The following is a 23340-nucleotide window of genomic DNA, read 5'->3' on the forward strand; positions in this document are numbered from 1 at the left end:
CAGACAGAGAGAGGCAGAGACTTAGGCAGAGGGAGAAGCAGGCTCCATGCAGGGAGCCTGATGTGGGACTCTATCCCGGGTCTCCAGGACCCACGCCCTGGGCTGAAGGCGGTGCTAAACCGCTGAGCCACCCAGGCTGCCCAAGTTTATTCATTTTTAATTACACAGTAGTTCTAAAAATAAAATCAGGACAGTAAGCTTCTCTTTGTCTGATTCTAATTTTAGACCACTCTCTTTTCAGAAGTATCCTATATTTCCTTTATTGTGTATCCATGTATCCTCCTAGGCCTCTGAAAATACTTCTACATGTATCTGTTACTTAAAAAAATGTGATATTATTTCTATAAGAGTTTGTGTTCACATAAGTGGAATCATGCTGAGCATATCATTCGTGCTTCTCTACTATGTGTTAGGCATACTTCTAAGTACTGGGGATATAGCAGTGCACAGAATAAAGTCCCTATTCTCATTGAGCTCGCATCATCCTGCAACTTGCTTTTTACAGTTAATATCATGTTTTTTTTTAATCTTTTTTATTATTTTTTAATATCATGTTTTAACATGTATCCATGGTGGCAAATGTAGATTTAATTCATTTCTTTCTTTTGCTGTTATTCTATTGTATGAATATACTATATATCATTTCCTTACTGATCAGACTTTCAGATTTATACCAATTAGAATGTAGTTTACTGCAAGTAACAAGTAACAAAGCATGACTCATATTGATATAAATATTAAGGACATTTATTACTTCACATTACAGAAAATTGAGAAGTTGTTTTTTTAATTTTTTAATTTTTAAATATTTGAGAGAGAATGAGGGAAAGCATGAGCAGGGGGAGGGATGGAGTGCAAGCAAATTCCCCATTGATCACAGAGCCTAATGTGGGACTTAATTCCAGGACTTGATGACCTGAGCTGAAGTCAGACAAATAACTGACTGAGCCACGCAGGTACCCTAGAAAGTCCAGAAGTTGAATGGTTTCCAGGTCTGTATGGTCAGGGCTCTCACCCTATTATTTTCTATTTTTTCCTCTTCTAAGCTGTGTATTACTTATCTGTTGTTATGTGACAAATTACCCCAAAACTTAAATAAACATAAGTTTTGTGGGTTAGCTGTTTAGGTACGGCTTAGCCAGGTGGTGCCTTTGACTTAAGGTCTCTTATGAGGTTGTAGTTAAACTGTCACCTTGTCGGGGTGGGGGTGGGGGTGGAATTCTATCCCATACATGGGTCTCTCCACATGACTGCCTCCTGAGATGGCATTTGGAGTTTCCCAAAGTGAACAAATACAGAGGGTGAGAATGCCCAGGAAGGAAACCACAGTCATTTTATAACCTAGTTCTGAAAATGCATCACATCACTTCTGCCTCATTATATCTTTTAAAAAGTAAGTATTGCCTACCCTCAAGAGTTTGAATCCCAGGAGATGAGATGGTTGAAGGCCATTTTAGAAGCTGCTTATCAATGGCTGGTTACAAGATGGCTGCCAACAATTGAATCAGCATTCTTCTCTGATGTAAGCTTCAAAAGGACCTTTCTGGCCCTGCATTGAAACCTTTTATCTCTTTCCCAATTCAATTCATGTATTGAATGTTTGCTTTTGGCGCATCTCTTTGTTACTTGCTGGATCATGTCTTCAGAAAGTTCACAAGTCTTATAACAGCAATAGATACATACAGAAATAACTCCAGTATACTATGGGTGATCAAATGTCCCACCAGCTGAGGAAGCAAGCAAGAGAAATATACTGTGGTTGAGACAGCAGGGACTGGAATTGGGTCTTCTCAACCGGTATGTTCACTCTCATTCGAGAGATTAGCAAGAAGCAGCAGTTGGCCAGGGCTGCCCTTGGGTGTCCCATAGTGGGGCACTCAGGGCATTCCTTTTCCAATGTCCCCTTTTCTGGCAATAACTACCTTGGTTTCATCCCAGATTGCCAATTCCCTATCAATTTTCTGGTCTTCTGGGGCTCCTAGGGTCATCTGGAGCTGGTGGATGAATTAAGGTAGCCAAAAGCTTTGTCTTTTGGTCAATTTCTTATCTCTATTAGCTTCCTCTGCCTTGTCCCTATTATAGACCTCAAAGGCCTCTTCCACCAAGGTGGACTGTGGAGCCTGAGGGCTGGCCTCTAACTTTTGTAATTTTCTCCTAACGTCTGGAGCAGATTGGGTAATAAAATGCATGACAAGCAATGCGTTTCCCTCTGCAGACTCCAGGTCTGTGTTAGAATAGTGGGCAGTCTTCACAGAAGACAACAAGATCTAACCGGGTGACAAATTCGACTGGCACAGTGATAATCCCACACACCTCCTCTCTCCACAGACAGGGACAGAGGGAAGAAGAACCAAGAAATTTTAAAGAGGGTAACAAAATAGAGAGTCTTCCAGTTGAAAGTGGGCAGTGGGCAGAGAGGAGGGAGCTGGAAGAGGAGAGGGCAAAGAGAGAGATGGGGAGAAAGAAACCAAGCAAGGGCCAGTGAAGGGAGGCACTCTGTCCACTGCCCATTGGGTGATCAGGCCAAAGGAGTTAAGTTTTTTTTTTTTTTTTTTTTATTTATTCACGATAGACACACCCACAGAGAGAGAGAGAGAGAGAGAGAGAGAGAGGCAGAGACACAGGCAGAGAGAGAAGCAGGCTCCATGCAGGGAGTCCAATGTGGGACCCAGGATCATGTCCTGGGCCAAAGGCAGCACCAAACTGCTGGGCCACCGGGACTGCCCAGGAGTCAGCTTTTTTTTTTTTTTTTTTTTAATTTAAAGATTTTATTCATTTATTCATGAGAGATACAGAGAGAGAGAGGCAGAGACACAGGCAGAGGGAGAAGCAGGCTCCATGCAAGGAGCCCGACGTGGGACTCGATCCCGGAACTCCAGGATCACAACCTGGGCTAAAGGCAGCGCTAAACCGCTGAGCTACCCGGGCTGCCCCTGGGAGTCAGCTTTTTTTTTTTTTTTTTAATTTATTTATTCATGATAGAGGCGGGGGGGGGGGGGGGGATGGGCAGAGACACAGGAGGAGGGAGAAGCAGGCTCCAAGTCGGGAGCCCGACTCCAGGATTGCGCCCTGGGACAAAGGCAGGTGCCAAACCGCTGAGCCACCCAGGGATCCCCGGGGAGTCAGCTTTTTTAACCCATTCCTTATGAGTCTCTATTCAGACAACTTGGAACTAGGGAATGAGAGGAGAAAGAAAAAAGAAAGTTTTCTGTTGGCTATCAGATTTCCAGCTATTAGATTATACTCTGTGAGGGTTATACCTCCACCACTCTTATTAGTCCCTGGTTAGTGAGTGCCTGTTTGACCAAGATCTGTGTGGTGTGAAATGAGCCTTTCCCACCTCTGCTGATTAGTCACTGACCAGAGGGAGCATGTTCTCACAGGATGAAAGCTCTAACTTTCTTTAGCCATTCCATTAGTAGAGTATAAGAAAGAGAGTGAAGAACATGGAAAAGAAGAGGGAGGCTAATGAAGGAGGTAAGGAAATTGGGAAATAAGGGCAAAGGGAAAAACATTACCTGAATGAGAGTACTGGGAACCCCCCTGGGGTGCTGGAGGCTGACTTACCTAGCACAGTGACACTGAAGCAAAGGATTAATGGCTGATGTCAGCTATGAAGAGGTTTGCATCCAGTTGTCCATATGGGTCCCAGACACCCTTCTGGAGTCCTGGGGGAGTTGCCAAAAAAGTGTGATACTAACCAGTAAGGAGACTTAGGTGGGAAAAGGGTGACAACATATAAGCATGTAGTGGTGGGGAATTTTTTAAAAAGATTTTATTTATTTATTAGAGAGCACAAATGGGGGAGATTTACCCTCCTTATTCCTCATCTTCTGAAACTGCTTCCTGCTGAGTGGGGGCTGTTGTCCTTATCCCAACCTGGGGGTGTAAAAATCTCTTGTTGACTATTGATTTTTTTTTAAAAAGATTTTATTTATTTATTCATGAGAAACAGAGAGAGACAGAAACACAGACAGAGGGGGAAGCAGGTGCTTCACAGCGAGGCTGATGTGGGACTCAATCCCCAGATCTGGGATTACGCACGCCATGAGCCGAAGGCAGATGCTCAACCATTGTGCCACCCAGGCATCCGACTATTCTGACTTATAGGGATTCAGGTCTGCCACCAATGGGTTAAGCTGGCCTCCCTGGGCCACCATGAACTTGACCTGAAACTCCTGGAGTCTGGAAGACATAAACTTTACTAATAAGTTAGACAGGAGCTAAAAGTAAGTAGAAGTAGGATGGCCATTAATGGTCCTAGAAAAGGTAAGAACCAAGAAAGACTGGGGAGGGCACTTTAGATCATTGACCATATATTATTAACCATTAGATCTGTTCCTTGGTTGTAGTGATGTAGCCAGGATGCTTGCTTATAAATATTTCTTATATTTGATTCAATATTTCCCGAGTTCTTTACATAGGTATAATAGGTTATGTTAATATGGCACAGCCTCCTCCTTGTTTGGCCAGGATGTAATCTAAGGCTAACTTGTTGTTAAGAACATTTGCTGGAGAAACCAGGGATTCTTTTTTTTTTTTTTTTTTAAAATTTTATTTATTTATTCATGATAGTCACAGAGAGAGAGAGGCAGAGACACAGGCAGAGGGAGAAGCAGGCTCCATGCACCGGGAGCCCGACGTGGGATTCGATCCCGGGTCTCCAGGATCGCGCCCTGGGCCAAAGGCAGGCGCCAAACCGCTGCGCCACCCAGGGATCCCGAAACCAGGGATTCTTAAAAGCCCTGAAATGCTTCTCTATTTGTAGACAATTAATCCAAGGCCAAAATGAGATTTCTTTTTTTTTTTTTTAAAGATTTTATTTATTTATTCATGAGAATACACAGAGAGGAGAGAGAGAGAGAGGCAGAGACACAGGCAGAGGGAGAAGCAGGCTCCATGCAGGGAGCCTGATGTGGGACTTGATCCTGGGTCTCTAGGATCACGCCCTGGGCTGTAGGCGGCGCTAAACCGCTGAGCCACTGGGGCTGCCCCAAAATGAGATTTCTTAAAGTCACTTCATGGTACGCGAAGCCTTCCCAAGAGTATACCAGCTCTATAGTGGCTCCAATTCCCACAAGGATTAGACCTATAGCATGCCCTGGGCAGTTATGTTGTAGTGGGTGTATAGTTATTATTCTGCCTGGGGTTATACCATCTATGGCACATTCTCCCTGGTGGTGGATGTTAGTAACACATGGGTAGTAGGCTGCCACCAGTTGTGGCTTATATATACCATTTGAGGGAGTTTTGGAAGTTCAGTGTGGCTGACTTCCACATTAAAAAAAAAGAAAACCTGGGGGTGCCAGGGTGGCACAGTAGGTTTAGCGTCCAACTCTTGCTTTCAGCTCAGGTCATGACTGCATGAAATTGAGCCCTGCATCAGGCTCTGCGCTCAGTGTGGAGTCTGCTTAAGACTCTCTCCCCCGCTTTCTTTACCCCTCCCCCCAAAATAAATAAATATTTTTAAAAAAGGTAACCTCCTGGTATACATGCTTTGGTAGGAATGCTGGAATTAAACCACTTCTAGAGTTCATTTTTGGGGAGTTCATTTGAATGAGTACAGTTGGGGGATAAGAGTCCACCTGATAGAAGGGTGAAATCTTTTAATTTTGCTTTATTAGGCCTAGGTCATTGGTAAAGGGACAGAGGCCACTGGTTGTTTGGTATAGTGACATTATAGACAATAGTTTGATATTCCTGGGCCATGCATGATGTAGACTGAACTGGCAAACAGTTAAGTTTATCATAGGAGTTATATAGATACACAGGTAAATTCCATTTTCTTTCTTTTCTTTTCTTTTCTTTCTTTCTTTCTTTCTTTCTTTCTTTCTTTCTTTCTTTCTTTCTTTCTTTCTTTCTTTCTTTCGGATTTTATTTATTCATGAGAGGCACAGAGAGAGAGAGAGAGGCAGAGACACAGGCAGACGGAGAAGCAGGCTCCATGCAGGGAGCCCGATTTGTGACTTGATCCTGGGACCCTGGGATCATGCCTTGAGCCAAAGGCAGATGCTCATCCGCTGAGCCACCCAGGCATCCCTCTTTGTTTTTAAAGCTCTTATTTATTTGAGAGACCGAGAGAAAGCACGTGTGTGCAAGTGTGTGCATGATGGGGGAGGGGCATAGGGAGAGGAAGAAGAAAGTTCCCTGCTAGCAGGGAACCCATCTTCGTACCCTGGGATCATGACCTGAGCTTAAGGCAGATGCTTAACTGACTGAGCCACCCAGGTACCCCTAAGTTCCATTTTCTATTATGCAAACGTTGAGGAGTCAAATAACTTAAACTGATGAGAGAGAGAAAAAGGAGAGGTTAAAAGACTGCCCACTAGGAAAAATGATTGGGAACTGTGGACTAGACGGTAGATGCCTATAGCAGATCCAGCAGTTACAAAGATTATTACCTGAAGTTATGAGTCTAGAGTCCTTACCATTGACTCCTGGTCAGGTTGGCTGGAAAGATGAATAGAATCAACAGGAGGAATATTTTGGTAATAGAGGCTTTCCTTTTTGATTCAACAGGGGCAGAGAAGGTGCTTCTCTGGTGGGGTGGGAGTGGGGTTGAGCAAAGTGGTAGAGGGTGAGCAGAATTATGTCCACAAAGATTGTAGGAGTCCAGGTCACCACATTATTTATGTCATTAATTCATCTTCTAGAATTGATATTTAAAGATTTTTATTTATTTGAGAGAAAGAGCGAGAAAGCAGAAGAGGAGCAGAAGAAAAGGGACAAGCAGACTTGGTACTGAGCTCAGAGCCAGGACCCTGAGGTCATGACCTGAGCCAAAACTAAGAGTCAGAGGCTTAACTGACTGAGCCACCCAAGTGGCCCTTGAATATATATTTAAAGTCTTCTATAGTCTCATAGGAGTAGGATGACTTCAGGTCTTCTGGATGGTCCTGTGGATATTTAGGAGAGAGGACTTTCAATCTGGAAAGATGTGCTCAGTTAGGGACTCCTTTGTAGTTGACGCTTTTGAAATGGCTAGGATCGCTTGGTAAGGAACCTTCCATTTAGGCAACCATTGGTGCTCTGGGGAATTTCCCTTACAAGTTCTAGGAAGGACCTGAACTCCAGGGTTAACCTGTGGAGGAGTCTCCTCCTCTCTGCCTCATCCTTGGCTGGTAGTATTTTGTCTGCGAAGTCTTTGATTGCTTTATGTACCTGACCTAGGTGAGTAATATACATTGTAAGTGTGGAGGCTGAGAAAATTAAGGCCATTCCACCTCAAGTTTATCATTAGCACAAGTATAGCCATCTCAGGCCCCTGTGAATAAGAGCTTAACTTTACAGGAAAAACAGCAGAACACTCCTGACAGAGAGTCCCATATCAGAATGAGAACAGAGCTTAATGCCCTTGACAGAAAGTCCCATATCAGAATGGAAACAGAGCCCAGAACGCCCTTGACAGAGACAGAAAGTCCTGTATTGGAATGAAAATAGAGCTTAAGAAATTCCTCCACCCCTTCTGAAAATCCCCTAGACCAGCCCATAAAAACCCAGCTGTAACCCCCTTCGGGGTCCAAGTCCCTGCTCCGCTGTGTCAGGTATACTTGGACCCAAGCTCGAGCTTGTTAATAAACCCTCATGTACTTGCATCGGTGTCGGCTCCTTGGTGGTTTTCTCGGATTCACAATCTTGGGCACAACAGTAAGCTCTGGTTCACTTCTCCATCTAACAGTAGGAGTAGGCTAATCTGAGGTTCATGAGTCTCATGAAATGAGACAGCAGGGACTGTACTCATATCCCCTCAACCCTCACTGCAAAATCCAGCATTCCCTGGCTCTCCATAAAAAGAAAAGCTAAATCTCTATACCTCCTGAGTACTATCTTGCAGGAATGTGGAAACAAGATATTTATGGAAAGGAGGGACTCAAGACTGGTGAAGACTGGATCAAACCAATTTGTGCCAAGATAGTCACCAATGCTAACCTTTCACTGCCTTTTTCCCTCATTATAACACTAAGGGTGGAGATATCACGTGCTAATTAGACAGGTGAGACATGAAGAAGCATGACCCTTAAGTACTCAGGTGTCAAGAATTCTCCACCTCTACATGCTTAAATGTCACCCTTTTCCCACCTAAACCTCTTTAAAGCTCTCCCAGACCTCTCTTCAGGGAGCTAGCCTGAAAACTCTTTCCTTTGTGCTGTCTTCCTTGTGCTGAGCATAAGCCTCAATAAAGCCTTGCTTGGAACTCCTGTTTGACCTCTTGTCAATTTCTGTCATTTAGCCAGCCCAACAGCCCTTTTCAGCATCAGTGTTACAGCAGGCAAAGGAAAAAATGGATCAGTTGGAGGTGACTTGGGAGGATTAGAAAAGGTCATCCCAGAATTAAATGTCACAGAAAATGTTAAGAATACTGTAATTAGTGCTTGCTTCTGCAGCACATCCACTAAGAACTAATGTAACTAGTTCCACGACCAAATTGTTAATGTTTTATATGTTATATTTAGGTTTATTTTTTATTTTATTTAAAAAATATTTATATTTTAAAATATTTAAATATAATTAATTTATATTTAATAAATATTTTAAAAAAGTATTTTAAAAAAATTATTTACTTGAGAGGGAGAGAGAAAGCAAGCAAGAGTAGAGCAGGGGGGAGGGGCAGAGGGAAAGGATGAAGTAGACTCTGCACTGAGCAGGGAGCCCAAGGTTGGGCTTAGTCCCAGGACCAGGGGACTACGACTTGAGCAGAAGGTAGACTCTTAACCCTTCACTGACTGAGCCACCCAAGCACCCCAGGTTTCTTCTTTTTTAAAAAAAGAAATCATGACAAATCTATCTGAAGTCCTGTTTATCTATCCATTCTGACTTTTACCCCTCCCCCCTTTCCTGCCTTTATCATGGTGCATATCCATATATCCATCTACTTCATTTTCTATACTTAACATTTTCCATTATCTGTATATACTGCGATTGTGTTAAATTTACACGTCACTTCACACTGCACATATTTACTGGCATATTGCTCTTTATAACTCTTAAGAGCTATCAAATGTTGATATGTATAGGACTCATTCATTAGTTTAATTTGTTGTAACATCACAGGAACGTATCACGTTGTCTACTATGCTTAGTGCACATTTCCGTTGTTTACATTTTTGACAAGGAAGCAGGCTCAAACATGAATTTTTCTTCTTGTGAATACCTGTAGGAATTTCTTTTTCTATTCTTCTAGACATAAAGTTGCCGGGTTATAAAACGCACATTTAAAATTTCACCAAAAGTGGTTGTTCTAATTTTATACTGCCAACTGACATCTCCAAGAGTTTACCTTCCTCAGATTCCCTCCCTTCCCGAAAATGGCCAGTTCGTAACATTTTCGATCAGGACATAGTTTTCAAGTGGTCACACGAACAGACCATTTCAGTATAACTCTACAGGCCAGGGGAGGCTTCATATGGCAGAGGAGACTCTGAAAGGGCTCACCGCAGCCTTCGGCCGCCCTACCGTTACTCCTCGGTTCTCCACAGCTCGCTAACGTACACCGAAGGAGCACGCTGCGCTGCGCGTGCGCGTGCGCGGGGAGGGCCCCACACGGCGCTGGAGGAGCAAGTCCGACCCCCAGCGACCGCGCGCCAGCCCTCGCTCAGTGGTACGGCCAGGCCGCGGCCTCCCCCCGCAGCGCGGGTTGGTTGCGTCTCGGGACGCCGGCGCACGCTCGCACACCCGCCCCGCCAGCGCGACTCCTCCCGGCGGCGCCTCAGCTTCGCGCCAGCCCGCCCCCCGCTCCTGACGTGCTCCGGACGCTCGCGACCCGCAGGGCCCGGGAGGAGGGGCTCGGCAGTGGGGAGCCGGCCGGTCGGTGAGTACCTGCCGCCTCCGCTCACCCCCAGCCCGTCCTCTTCCCGCCTGCATTCTTTTCTCAGGGGGCCTCCTCACCCGCAGGGGCTCTGACGCGGGGTAGAGCCCTATCGGCGGCGGAAGCCAGCGTCTCCGGACGCCGGGGTGGGCCTCCGGGCCGTCGGGGTGGCCCTTCGGGACGCCTCAGGAAGCTGGCAGGGGCCTCCCGACGCGGGAGAGGGGCCCTTTGGGACACAGGGGTGGCCCCGGGGAACCTCGCTGGGCGCCTTCTGACGTCGTAGTGGGCGTCAGCCCCCAGTGCCAGGCCTGCCCCCTTCTCTCGGGGGTGGGGCCTCTATCTTCCCAGGAGCTCCTTCGTTTTTCCGCGTCCGCGGGTGGGTTCGGTCCCCGCCCGCGCCTCGTGCGTTCCTTCCTCACGCTGGACACCTCGGGAGGGGCTGCGTCCTCCCCGTTTCCCCCCACGGGCTCCGCAGCCCGGGCCTTTCCCGGAGGAGGGGCCCGTGGTCCTCACGCCCCCTCCTCCACGGCCAGTCTACTGTTTTGCTGGAGAGTGATGCTTTCTTCTGTTATTTGCCCAGAAAAAAGTATTTTCCTTCGAAATCCATATTATATGCTGCTTTCCCCTCCAACAGAACTGATGGGTCCTTCTGAACGATGACAGTGTTTCAAGCCTGTTACACGTACGCGTTTATTTAATCTTAAGGACACTTTCATGAGGTACTCAGTTCAGAGGTGAGGTAACTGAGGATGGAAGACCTAGCTCGTAAGTGGTAGTAGAGCTATTTTGAATCCAGGCGGCCTGACTCTAATGTTCTTGTATTTAGTCAACTATGTTATACTGAGATATAAGTAATATCCAGGGAAAAGTGAAAGTTTTATGCTTCTGTCTTAATTTTTTCCTATCGGGAGGCAGTGCCTTGTAGATGAATCAAAGAATGTGTTTTTGGTATCAGGTATATTGAGCTGCAATTCACCACATGGCCATTTACTAACCTAGTAGGAACTTAACAGTTGTTTGATTTTTTTTTCAATTGTTTGATTTTGAATAAATTTACAAACGTAAAATAGTGATAAAATTGTAAAGATCATGATCAATGATTAAAAATAGTAAAAAATTGCGATAACACATGGAGTGATTGGGAGGATAACCTTTAGAATGCATGTGAGGTACCTAGAATATTGTCCGAGGACCCAATAAATGACTAATTTAATTACTCAAAATGTGTGTGTGTGTGTGTGTGTGTGTGTTTAAAGATTTATTTATTTATTCTTGAGAGCCACACAGAGAGAGGCAGAGACATAGGAAGAGGGAGGAGAAGCAGGCTCCATGCAGGGAGCCCGTCCCGGTATTCCAGGATGACGCCGTGAGCCAAAGGCAGATGCTCAACCGCTGAGCCTGAGCCACCCAGGCGTCCCTCAAAATGTGTTGTTACACACTTGTCCTGAGGCTGAGTATAAAGTGGGAAATAAAGAATCATGAGTGTGCTTGTGTATGTGAATGCATTTGCCTTTTTAATTTTATGTACTGACGTATTATTGGTGCAAGAAGGTCGTTTTATTAAAATATGAGGGCAGGAAGAGCTGTCTCATTTACCTATTGTTAAATCAAGAAACAAGCTCTTGAAATCAGGTGATAAAGCTTGGTACCATTTCTTTTTTTTTTTTTAAAGATTTTATTTATTTATTCATGATAGTCACAGAGAGAGAGAGAGGCAGAGACACAGGCAGAGGGAGAAGCAGGCTCCATGCACCGGGAGCCCGATGTGGGATTCGATCCCGGGTCTCCAGGATCGCGCCCTGGGCCAAAGGCAGGCGCCAAACCGCTGCGCCACCCAGGGATCCCAGCTTGGTACCATTTCTTGAGTAGTGACTTAATCAATAACTTATGGTGAGTCATTAATAAAGACTTTTTGTTAAGGTCCCTATGTCTCCAAGCTTTCAAAGTGATTTTGACATGTTTGGTAGGTAGAATGTCAAGATTTTAAGTTGAGTGATTTTAAGTGATCTTCAGATCAAGATAAAGATGATAGATACTGCTGAAAGAAAATGACAAGTAGGGATCCCTGGGTGGCTCAGCGGTTTAGCGCCTGCCTTTGGCCCAGGGCGCGATCCTGGAGACTCGGGATCGAATCCCACGTCGGGCTCCCTGCATGGAGCCTGCTTCTCCCTCTGCCTGTGTCTCTGCCTCTCTCTCTCCCTCTGCGTGACTATCATAAATAAAAAATAAATAAAAAATTAAAAAAAAAAGAAAATGACAAGTAATATCCCAAGTTGGGTATTTTCAAGGACTACCAAAAATTCTACCTGTGAAATAAATCTCATCATTCTGTCACCTTTCCTGCTTGTGCATTCTTTTAGAGACATTTTGTTCCTGTCACTGTTAAGATGAGGCTGTTGCCCTCTAGACTCTATTTTTCCTTCATAGTTGTAATTCATTCTTTAGCGTTGGTTCAAGTAATTGAAGATAAGCCGTTATTTTAGTGAGTTCTTCAGTTTTAAGGGTAGCAACTTAAATAGTAGCTAAACTGTATGCTGGTTTGCTTGTTTAAATTGGCCAAGCAGTGCCTTGTTTTTACTTTTATTAGAGTTACTGTGGAACTGTGTGGCTAAATTTCAGGAAGCACTGAATTTTGGAGTCTGTAATCTGTGGAGGGGCCTCTACTTAATGCTTCTTGTCAATCCCTTATCTGCTTAATTCTTTCAAAACCCCTTTTAAGACTGCTGGGGGTTTTGTGCTACAGAGAAGAGTAGGGTTTTTACTTATTTATGTATCTTTAAGAAGTTACATATATTTGGTAGTATAGCTACTCTTGCTATCAGATTTGAGCATTTTGTTTTTTTTTTTTTTTTTTAGATTTGAGCATTTTGGTTTAAATAACTCTAGCGTACAGAAAACATTTAATGAGATGAAAACTTCCATACAAAATTTTTTTCTAGGGCACTGTGATTCCTTCAGAATTCCCCCAAACTAATTCCGACATCTGTCTTACCTATGCTATTCAACCTATAATAATTTTATCCATCTGTGCCTTTACGTAGTATTGTATATTTGAGAGCATGAATTGGGGGTGGAGGGAGGCCGACTTCCCACTGAGCAGGGAGCCCAATGCAGGGCTCAGTCTCAAGGACTGAAATCATGACTTGAGCTGAAGGCAGTCACTTAACTGACTGAACCCTCCATGTACCCTCATTCAACAAATATAATTTATGTGTGCATACCATGCATCAGGCAGCAGTTTTATTTTTTATTTTTTATTTTTTTTTTTCAGGCAGCAGTTTTAGTTAGAAGAGGTGTAAAGATTAAGTCACGAAGTATTGTAGTCAGGAGACAGAATTGTAAGTGGCTCCTTTGTGACTTTGGATAAGTTACTTTTCTGAACTTATGCTTCCTAGTAACAATTACATATACTTCTTAGGTTTTTGTGAAGATTAATTAGAAATATTTTGGGATCCTTGAATTGTCATGTGAATTTTAGGATCAGCTTGTTAATTTACATACACAGCCAACTAGAATTTTATTAGGTATTGAATTGAATCCATATATCAATTTAAGGAGTAGTAGTACCATCTGAAGTCTTTTGATACTTGGGTTGTTTTTCTTTTATTTAGATCCCTCTAATTTCTTTAAAAAATGTTTTGTAGTTTTTAGGGTATAAGTTTTGCATGTCTGGGGATCCCTGGGTGGCTCAGCGGTTTGGCACCTGCCTTTGGCCCGGGGCGTGATCCTGAAGTCCCGGGATCGAGTCCCGCGTCGGGCTCCCGGCATGGAGCCTGCTTCTCCCTCCTCCTGTGTCTCTGCCTCTCTCTCTATGTCTATCATAAATAAATAAATCTTAAAAAAAAAAAAGTTTTGCATGTCTTCTGTTAAAGTTATGCCTATTTTAGTCTTTATGATGCTCTTGTAAATGGAATTGTTTTCTTAATTTTATTTTCAAATTGCTCATTGCAAATGTATAGAAATACAGTTTTGTTTTGATTTTGTATCCTGCAGCCTTGCTGAACTTGTGTATTCTGATAGTTTTTTTTAAGTGGAGTCCTTCAAATTTTTTATGTACAAGATCATTGCATCTAAATGATGATAAAACTAAATATGGTTTTACTTCTCCCCGTTTCCAATCTAGATGCCTTTTTTTTTTTTTTTTTTCCCCTCTCTCTCTTTTTGCCTCATTGCTCTGGCTAGAGCCTCCACTATAATGTTGAATAGAGGTGCTAAGAGTGGACATACTTGTTTTGTACCTGATTTAAGGGGAAAGCTTTCAGTCTTACATTATTAAGTATGATATTAACCATGTTTTTTTTATTTTTTTAATTTTTTAAAATTTATTTATGATAGTCAGAGAGAGAGGCACAGAGACACAGGCAGAGGGAGAAGCAGGCTCCATGCACTGGAAGCCCGATGTGGGATTCGATCCCGGGTCTCCAGGATCGCGCCCTGGGCCAAAGGCAGGCGCCAAACCGCTGCGCCACCCAGGGATCCCAACCATGGGTTTTTGATAGATACTTTATCAGGTTGAGGAAGTTCTCTCCTATTTCTAGTTTGTTTAGTATGTTTAGTATTTTTATCATTAAGGGTGTTGAGTTTTGTTAGATGCTCTTTCTGTGTATATTAAGATAATCATGTAGTTTTTGTCCTTTATTATATTGATATGGTATAATACATTGAGTTTCAGATCTTAAACCAACCTTGCCTTCTCTTGATACTTCTTAGTCATGGTATATAATTCTTTTTATATAATATTGGATTTGGTTTGTTAGTATTTTATTGATTTTTGCATCTATTTTATTTATTTATTTATTTATTTATTTATTTATTTATTTATTTATTTATTTATTTATTTATTTATTTATTTATTTATTTATTTATTTATTTATGATAGTCACAGAGAGAGAGAGAGAGAGACAGAGACACAGGCAGAGGGAGAAGCAGGCTCCATGCACCGGGAGCCCGACGTGGGATTCGATCCCAGGTCTCCGGGATCGCGCCCTGGGCCAAAGGCAGGCGCCAAACCGCTGCGCCACCCAGGGATCCCTGCATCTATATTTATAACAGATATATTTGTTTCTGGTTTCTTTTTCTTTTTTCTTAAAGATTTTATTTTATTTATTTTTTATTTTTTTTAAATTTTTATTTACTTATGATAGTCACACACAGAGAGAGAGAGAGGCAGAGACACAGGCAGAGGGAGAAGCAGGCTCCATGCACCGGGAGCCCGATGTGGGACTCGATCCCGGGTCTCCAGGATCGCTCCCTGGGCCAAAGGCAGGCGCCAAACTGCTGCGCCACCCAGGGATCCCCAATATTTTATTTTTAATACTCTCTAAACCCAACATAGGGCTCAAACTCATAACTCTGAGACTAAGTGTAACATTGCTCCATCGACTAAGCCAGTCAGGCACTCCTGGTTTCTTGTTTTCTCTTATTGTCTTTGGTCAGATAGAATGAGTTGGGAAGTGTTCCACCACTTTTTTGGGGAAGAGTTTGTGAAAGATTGTTACTTCTTTAAAAATTCAGTACAGTTTCACAGCAAATCAGAAATGATAGGACTAGATTTGAGCTGAAAGGCCTAGGTGCATTTGTATATCTTTTAAACTTTTGCTAATTGAGTTTGAAAGCCCAAGAGAGGTGTCAAATTGTGACCTGAGTGTCAGCTGTCCTCACATCCCCCTGGCACTCAGCTGTGCACACCTGCACATGCCACACACATGACCTACAGACCAGCTGTGCTCCAGAGTAGATATCTACCTGGTGAAGGAGGGGAGCACCCCCCCAAGGAAAAAAAAACTTCGCAATGGCATTGCGAAGTTACAAAGTAGGGAGAGGAGATTGAGTATAGCATAGTGGTAAATACTTTTATTAAGTGAGAGGAATAGAAGGAAGATGAAGGAAAGGAGTGATCAGATCTAGGAGAAAACTAAATTGAGCAGTGTCACAGACATTAAGTTAGATTATCGTAAAGAAAGGATTTGCCAAGATGTTTAGTAGAACGGAAGCTGAAGAGAGGCATATGGATTTGTGGCAAGGAGATCTTTGATGATCTTAAAGGGAGAGCAGATTCTGATTACATAACAAATGAGAGAAGAGGCCAATAAATGGACATGGACGGTGGATATGGAATGTGTTCTTTTTTTTTTTTTTTAATTTAAAGATTTTATTTATTCATTCATGAGAGACACAGGCAGAGGGAAAAGCAGACTTCCTGCAGGGAGCCTGATGCGAGACTCCATCCCAGTATCCCGGCATCATGCCCTGAGCCAAAGGCAGGTGCTCAACCCCTGAGCCACCCAGCTGCCCCTGGAATGTGTTCTTTATTTTATTATTATTATTTTTTTGTTCTTTAAAGCTAATGTCAAAACTTCAAATTATCTCCAGAGTTTTCAAGATTAAAGAAAAACAAAAGTAGTGTTTACACATGGTTCAAAATTCAAATAGAGAAAATGTTTTTCCTCATCTATCTCTCATTCTCTTTCATACTTTTGGCAATTTCTTGTGTATCATTCCAGATGAATTTTAAAACAGGGCTGGGTGTGTTTTTTAATTTACACAAGTAAAATAACACTAAACATGCTGTTCTGCCTTTTTAAAAAATTATTTATTTATTTATTAGAGGGCAAAAGCAGGGGGAGCAGCAGAGGAGAGGGAGAAGCAGACTTCCTGTTGAGCAGGGAGCCGGATGCAGGACCCTGGGATCCTGACCTTCATGAGCTGAAGGCAGATGCTTTAAAGGACTGAGCTTTAATGGACTAAGCCACCCAGGTGACCTTGCCTTTTGTTTTAAATTAATGATTGCTTTGGAAATTTATAGTGTGTGTCAATGTATAGAAATCTGAGTAAAAAATTTGATGATAATGCAGAGGAGAGAACTTTTATTGGTGATAGGGTTAAGGGAAGTTATTTTTAGGCTCAAGATGTTGTGTTAATGTTTGTAGCAAGGGAATAGAGTGGATCTAGAAGGAATTTAAATACATGAAGGCTTGGGAGACGCTTACTGGGGGAAAGGCTTGAAGACAGAAGTCCCTTAGAAGGATCAGTGAAAAATCAGGTGGTTTTGTTTTGTGAATCTCTCCAGGAATCTTACTTGGTAGCTGGGGCAAGAAGTACACAGCAAGTATTTTCCCAGGGTTAGGGGCTTTAGAGATTCCACGAAATGACTGACTTATGGGAATGGGACCTACGGTAAGGAGCAAATTATGAGAGGTAAAATTGTGATTTCTGTTTCCAGTGTTGAGTACAATTCTGACTGATACTAGGTATCCTTAATGTAAATCCCACTTTTTTACATTTTAAAGTAGGTAATACTTAGAAAAATTATTTAACTTTTTAAAGTTACTTGAGTGAACCACCTACCAAAGGTTTTCAAGTGTTTTTTAGTTCACAAAAAATTTTTCCTAAAAATTATTTTTGAACTGGAGATGAGAGTTGAAAATGGATTAATTTCTGTTTTTGATGGCCTGAAAAATTTATCCATGCTGATTTTTAAAAATCTGCACAAAAGGTATCATACTATTTTTCTTTTATTTTACACTTACTAGTGCAAAAATCTTGGAGATTCTTCCATGAGATTCTGTGCAATTGACTCTTGAACAACACAGAAATTAGGCATATTGACATCCTGCACGGTTGAAAATCTGCACAACTCTTGACTTCCCAAAAATGTAATTACTAAGAGCCTGCTGTTGATTGGAAGCCTTACTGATAACATAAACAGCCAATTAAACATAACATATTTTGTATGCTATGTGTATTATATACTGTATTCCCTCAATAAGATAAGGTGGCCATAAGAAAATGTATGAAGAGGCGCCTGAGTGGGTCAGTCTGTTAAGCGTTTGCTGTGGGCTCAGGTCATGATCCATGCTCTATCCATGATTGAGATCCAGGATAGGCTCCTTGCTTAGTGGAGAGTTTGCCTCTCCCTCTGCCTCTCCCCCTGCTCAAGTTCTCTCTAGCTCTCTCAAATAAATAAGGAAAAATTCTAAAAGAATGTATTAAGAAAATAATTAAAAATACATTTACAGAGTACCTGGATGACTCAGTTAAGTGTCCTACTCTTGATTTCAGCTCAGGTCAGGATCTCAGGGTTCTGGGATTGAGCTCCAAGTTGGGCTCCCTGCCCAGTGGGGAGTCTGGTTGTCTCCCTCTCCCTCTCCCTCTGCGTGCATGTGTGTGCATGCTGTCTTTCTTAAATAAATCTTTAAAAAGATTTATGGTACTGTACTGTAATAGACTCATATAAGTGGACCTGCACATTTCAAACCCATGTTCAAAGGTCAACTATATATGTCTTTGTTCTTTTTTTTAAATTGTAGCAAAATATACATAATTTACCAAATACATGAAATTTTACAAAAATATATACAAAATTTACCATTTTAACCATTTTAAGTATACAATTCATTGGTATAGGCACATTCACATTGTTGTTCAGCCATCAGCACCATCCATTTCCACAACTTTTTTCATCTTCCTAAACTGAAACTCTGTACCCTTTATTTTTTATTTTTATTTTTAAAAGAGTTTATTTATTTATTCATGACAGACAGACAGACAGACACACACACACACACACACACAGAGAAAGAGAGAGGGGCAGAGATACAGGCAGAGGGAGAAGCAGGCCCCATGCAGGGAGCCTGATGTGGGACTTGATCCCCCGTCTCCAGGATCACGCCCTGGGCTGAATGCAGGCGCTAAACTGCTGAGCCACCCGGGGATCCCAACTCTGTACCCTTTAAACGGGTAACTACATGTTGCTCCTTTCCCTCAGCCTGTGGTAGCCACCATTCTGCTTTCTGTTCTTTGAATTTGACTACTTTAGGTATCTCATGTGAGGGGAATCATACAGTATTTGTCCATTTGTGTCTGGCTTATTTCACTTAGCATAATATCTTCAAAGTTTATCCATTGGATATACAGCTACATCATTTACCATTCCTCCTAAGCAGTGTACAAGGGTTCCAGTTTCTCCACATCCTCTCCAATACTTGCTATTTTCTGTATTCTGGATAGTAGCCATCCTAAGGAGTGTGAGGTGGTATCTTGTGGTTTTGGTTTGCAGTTCTTTAGTGATTAGTGATGTTGAGCATCTTTTCATGTGCTTATTGACCATTTGAATAGTGATGTTGAGCATCTTTTCATATGCTTATTTATCATTTGAATATCTTTGGAGAAATGTCTATTCAAATCCTTTGCCCATATTTTAATTGGGTTGTTTTTTTTTGTTCTTTTTATAGTCTTGATATTAACCACTTACCAGATGAACAGTTTGCAGATTTTTTCCCCCCATTTTGTGGGTTTTTTCACTTTGTTGATAGTATCCTCTCATGCATAAGATTTAAAAATTTTGACATAGTCACTTCTTTTGGTTGTTGCCTGTTCTTTCAGTGTCATCCAAGAAATCATTGCAAAATCCAATGCTAATTTACTTTTTTCTTTGGAAATTTAATGTCCCTAAATTCATGAGATTAAGTCATTGTTCTCAACTATATTTACTACTAATGTTGGAGAATCAGTAACTCTTTTCAAATATAATAAAGAAGAATTAAGATGGCTACATGGTAAAGGCTGCAGAAAGAGCAGATGTGTTTGCAATAGAATTAAAAGGGATAGACTTAGAATTTTGGAGTTAATGCAGTTAGATATTTCTTCAGAAATATTCAGTCAACAGAGTTCTGATATTATCAAGCTTTTATTGTCACAGGTGATAAAATAAAAATGGTTTGTATTTATAATTTTAATCATGAAGATGATGGAAGTCTGCTTTCACTTTGCTATTTTTGTTTAAAGATTTTTTTTATTTATTAGAGAGAGAACCCAAGTGGTGGGGGAAGGGCAAAAGGAAAGGGACAAGCAGACTCCCCATCGAGCAGGGAACCCAATGTGGGGTTTGATCCCAGAACCTTGGGATCATGACCTGAACCAAAGGCAGCTTGCTTGACTGACTCAGCCACCCAGGCATTTGTTGTTGTTGTTGTTGTTAGTTCAGGAAATATTTTGACACCTCAATAAAAAAGCTTTTCCAGTTAACTTATGTTAGAAATCTTTTCGAAATTAAAAATGCAGAATCCATTGAGATGAGAAACAAGGGATTCTGTAGAGGTTAATTGTAGCTTTACCACTCTACCAGAGTTGCATCTAAGCCTGTTTTTGTGTCTACTACTTTTTAATTTTAAAATGGACATTTAGCTTTTATCTGTATATATTTTTATCTGAATATATTTCAGATCCCTGAATAACAGGCACACTGTATTTGTCTTTTTCCTATCTTCTGTGCTTTTCCAAATCCAGTTTGTTTCTTCATACACTCATTTGGTCATTAAAGCATTTAATCATTTATTAAGTAACATTTATTGAAAGCTAAGCTCTGAGTTAAGTATTGGAATTCAGACGTGAATAAGAAACAGTTTCTGCCTCTGTAACTTTACAGTTTCCTAAGGAAATAAGATAGTAACCATCATTAAAACACAGTATAATCCTTCGGCATTCAGCTCAAGTTCCACCTGTAGCAAGGCCTTTCTCAACTTAACCCAACCTTGCTGACCTTGGCGCCATCTCTGTGGTTTATTGCCTTTGTTGTTTGTGTTATATAATTAGAGATAGCTGTTTCATAACAGTGGAATTAAATATACAAGCTATCATGAAAATAGTCTTATCTTTTTGCCTTCCATTCTCTCTTAGCTGTTTAATGTGTTCTATTTTATTTATATAGCTGATTTGTTTAGGCAGCCAAAAGTCAATCTTTTCATTAGATTTCATTTGTATTGCCTTTGTACAGCACAGTGTCATGTTTCTGTTGAACAAAAGCTTAGTTTCCCTACTAATTCTCAAGTTGCAAGGGGGGCCTAGGTGGCTCATTTGGCTAAGTGTCCAACTCTCGATTTCAGCTCAGGTAATGATTTGGGCTTGTGGGATTGGACCCTGAGTTGGGCTCTGTGTCCAGTAAGGAACCTGCTTGAGATTCTCTTCCTTTCCCTCTGCCCCTACCCCTGCTTGTGCAAGCACAGGGCATGCATATGCTCTTTTTCTCTCAAATCTTTAAAAAAAATAAAGTTGCAGTCTTTGTAAGAGGTTGTAATTTTCATTTAGAGGAGAGGAAAAATAAATGGGTAAGTGAAGGAAGAACAGAATAACAATTTTGAAATAGAAAAGTGAGTATTTCTAAGATGGTATTATAACAAATGGAGTAGATATACTTACGACAATAGGCTTTATATGGTCATGATTAATCATCTTCACATTTTTCTTATTCTAGAATGTTGTAATTTCAGCCAAAAGTTTAGGCTTTAGGGACGCCTGGGTGGCTCAGAGGTTTAGCACCTGCCTTCGGCCCAGGCCATGATCCTGGAGAGCCGGGATAGAGTCCCACATCGGGCTCCCTGCATGGAGCCTGCTTCTCCCTCTGCCTGTGTCTCTGCCTCTCTGTGTCTCTCATGAATAAATAAATAAAATCTTAAAAAAAAAAAAAAGTTTAGGCTTTAATTTTCATAGATTTACTATGTAAAACAGGTAAGGACACCTGGAGAGAGTGTTTGATATATTTTGATGGGTCTTGTTTTTTTATCCATTCAGCCACTCTCAGACTTCCAATTAGAGAATTTAGCCTTTTTGCATTTAAAGTAATTATCGGTAGCTATGTACTTCTTGCCTTTTTTTGTGTGTGTGCCATTTTGTTAGTTTTTTTCTGGCTGCTTTGTAATTCCTCTGTTCCTCCTTTTCTTGCTACCTTCCTTTGTGATTTGATGATTTTCTATTGTAATATACAAAGTTCTGTAGGACTGTCAGCATAAGGCCCAGTGGCCCCCAGAGGCAGGTGATCTGGGAGTATCCCCTGGGAAGCAGCTTTAAAAACTGGAGTGTCAGACAAGGGTACAAACTCCTTTCTGGGAGATATTAGCAAGCTTGACTGAAGTAGAGGGAGGTGCAAAGATGGTGCCTGCTAGCCTCTGTCTTTGGAATACTTCAGTAGTCACTTATGAAGTATGTTAAATTAGATGCCTTGCCTCTCATGCTTGCTTTAAGATAAGCAAATAAGCCTTTTTCACAGAAAGTCTGAGTGCTTTTCACTTGGCTGCTTTTGTACTGAGCCCTGGGGTACGTTAATTTGCATGTGTCAGCTTTTTGAGAGCTGCTTTTCAATTCTTTTTAGTTTTGGGAGGCTTGTTAATGCAAGCTCTGTTGGCTTTCAAAGCTAGATGTTTAGGGGGCTTATCTCTCAGGTGCAAGTCTTTTTTTTTTTAAGATTTTATTTATTCATGATAGACACAGAGACACACAGAGAGAGAGAGTCAGAGACACAGGCAGAGGGAGAAGCAGGCTCCCTGCAGGGAGCCCGATATGAGACTTGATCCCAGGACTCCATGATCACGCCCTGGGCTGAAGGCAGGTGCTTAACCACTGAGCAACCCAGAGATCCCCTCCCCCCCCTTTTTTAGATTTTATTTATTCATGAGAGACAGAGAGAGAGGCAGAGACACAGAGGGAGAAGCAGGCTCCTTGCAGGGAGCCCAATGCAGGACTCGATCCCAGAACTCTGGGATCATGCTGCAAGCTAAAGGCAGATACTCACCACTGAGCCACCACTGAGCCAGGCATCTCAGGTGCAAGTCTTAAAAGTTGTGGTGTGAGATATGGGGTTCGGCCCTCTCTCCTCCAGGAAAAGCTCTTGGGTTGAGTTCCCTCCCTATTGTGGGTTGTTGTGCATGGGGTGGGGTTTATAATGAGATTCTCTCTTAACCTTACCTATTTGCTTTGTTGTGGTTTCCCTCTCATTTGTGAATGGGTTTCCCTGCCAGGTTTTAGGTTTATTTCAGAATTTGTTCATATATGTAGATTGGGTGTATCCACAGGAGGAGGTTAATTCAGGATCTTCCAGTGTCACCTTGAACTGAACTGTCTTTTCAGCAATATTTTTAGGTTTCCATTTGCAAGTCTTGCACTTATTTTGTTAAATTTATTCCTAAGAATTTTATTATTTTTGATGCTATTAGAATAAAATTTTATTTTTTTTACTTTTGCAAGATTTTACTTTATTTTTCAGAGAGAGAGAGAGAGAGAGAGAGAGAGAGAGAGAGAGAGAAAGCACGTGCATGAGTGGGGAAGGCAGAGGGAGAGAAAGAATCTTAAGGGCAGCCCAGGTGGCTCAGCGGTTTAATTTTGCCTTCAGCCCCGGGTGTGATCCTGGAGACCTAGGATTGAATCCCACATCGGGCTCCCTGCATGGAGCCTGCTTCTCCCTCTGCCTGTGTCTCTGCCTGTCTCTCTCTCTCTCTGTGTCTCTCATGAATAAATAAATAAAACCTTTAAGATATATATTTAAAAAATAAAAAGAATCTTAAGCAGGCTCCATGCCCATTGGAGAGCCTGACACAGTGCTTCATCTAACAACCTTGAGATCATCACCTGAACTGAAATCAAGATTCAGATGCTTAACAGACTGAGCTACCCAGGCGGCCCTGAAGGTTTTATTTTTTAAGTAATCTCTACACCCAACATGGGTCTTGAACTCAAGTACTCAGACCATGAGTCACAAGCTCTAC

General features: G+C 41.9%; 1 protein-coding gene and 1 long non-coding RNA gene across 3 annotated transcripts in view; one reads left to right on the plus strand and one right to left on the minus strand.

Moving 5' to 3' along the window:
- Positions 1-748: 748 nt before the first annotated feature.
- Positions 749-9537, minus strand: LOC102152356. Its single transcript, XR_005358125.1, has 4 exons — positions 9433-9537; positions 3815-3879; positions 3568-3668; positions 749-1727 (listed from the first exon to the last, which is right to left on the minus strand). It is a non-coding gene; the product is annotated as an uncharacterized LOC102152356 (long non-coding RNA).
- A 140-nt stretch (positions 9538-9677) lies between these two features.
- The window catches only part of UIMC1 (ubiquitin interaction motif containing 1), a 127474-nt gene continuing 113811 nt past the window's right edge, over positions 9678-23340 (plus strand). The window contains exon 1 of one of the 2 annotated variants that reach the window (XM_038534679.1): positions 9678-9808. The gene's annotated coding sequence lies outside the window, so the exon portion shown is untranslated. Of the gene's footprint in view, positions 9809-10353; positions 10488-23340 lie in introns of those variants that run through there. The other variant, XM_038534680.1, reaches the window with a different exon arrangement.

The sequence above is a fragment of the Canis lupus genome, chromosome 4 (assembly GCF_011100685.1).
Source record: "Canis lupus familiaris isolate Mischka breed German Shepherd chromosome 4, alternate assembly UU_Cfam_GSD_1.0, whole genome shotgun sequence".
NCBI classification, from domain to species: Eukaryota; Metazoa; Chordata; class Mammalia; order Carnivora; family Canidae; genus Canis; species Canis lupus.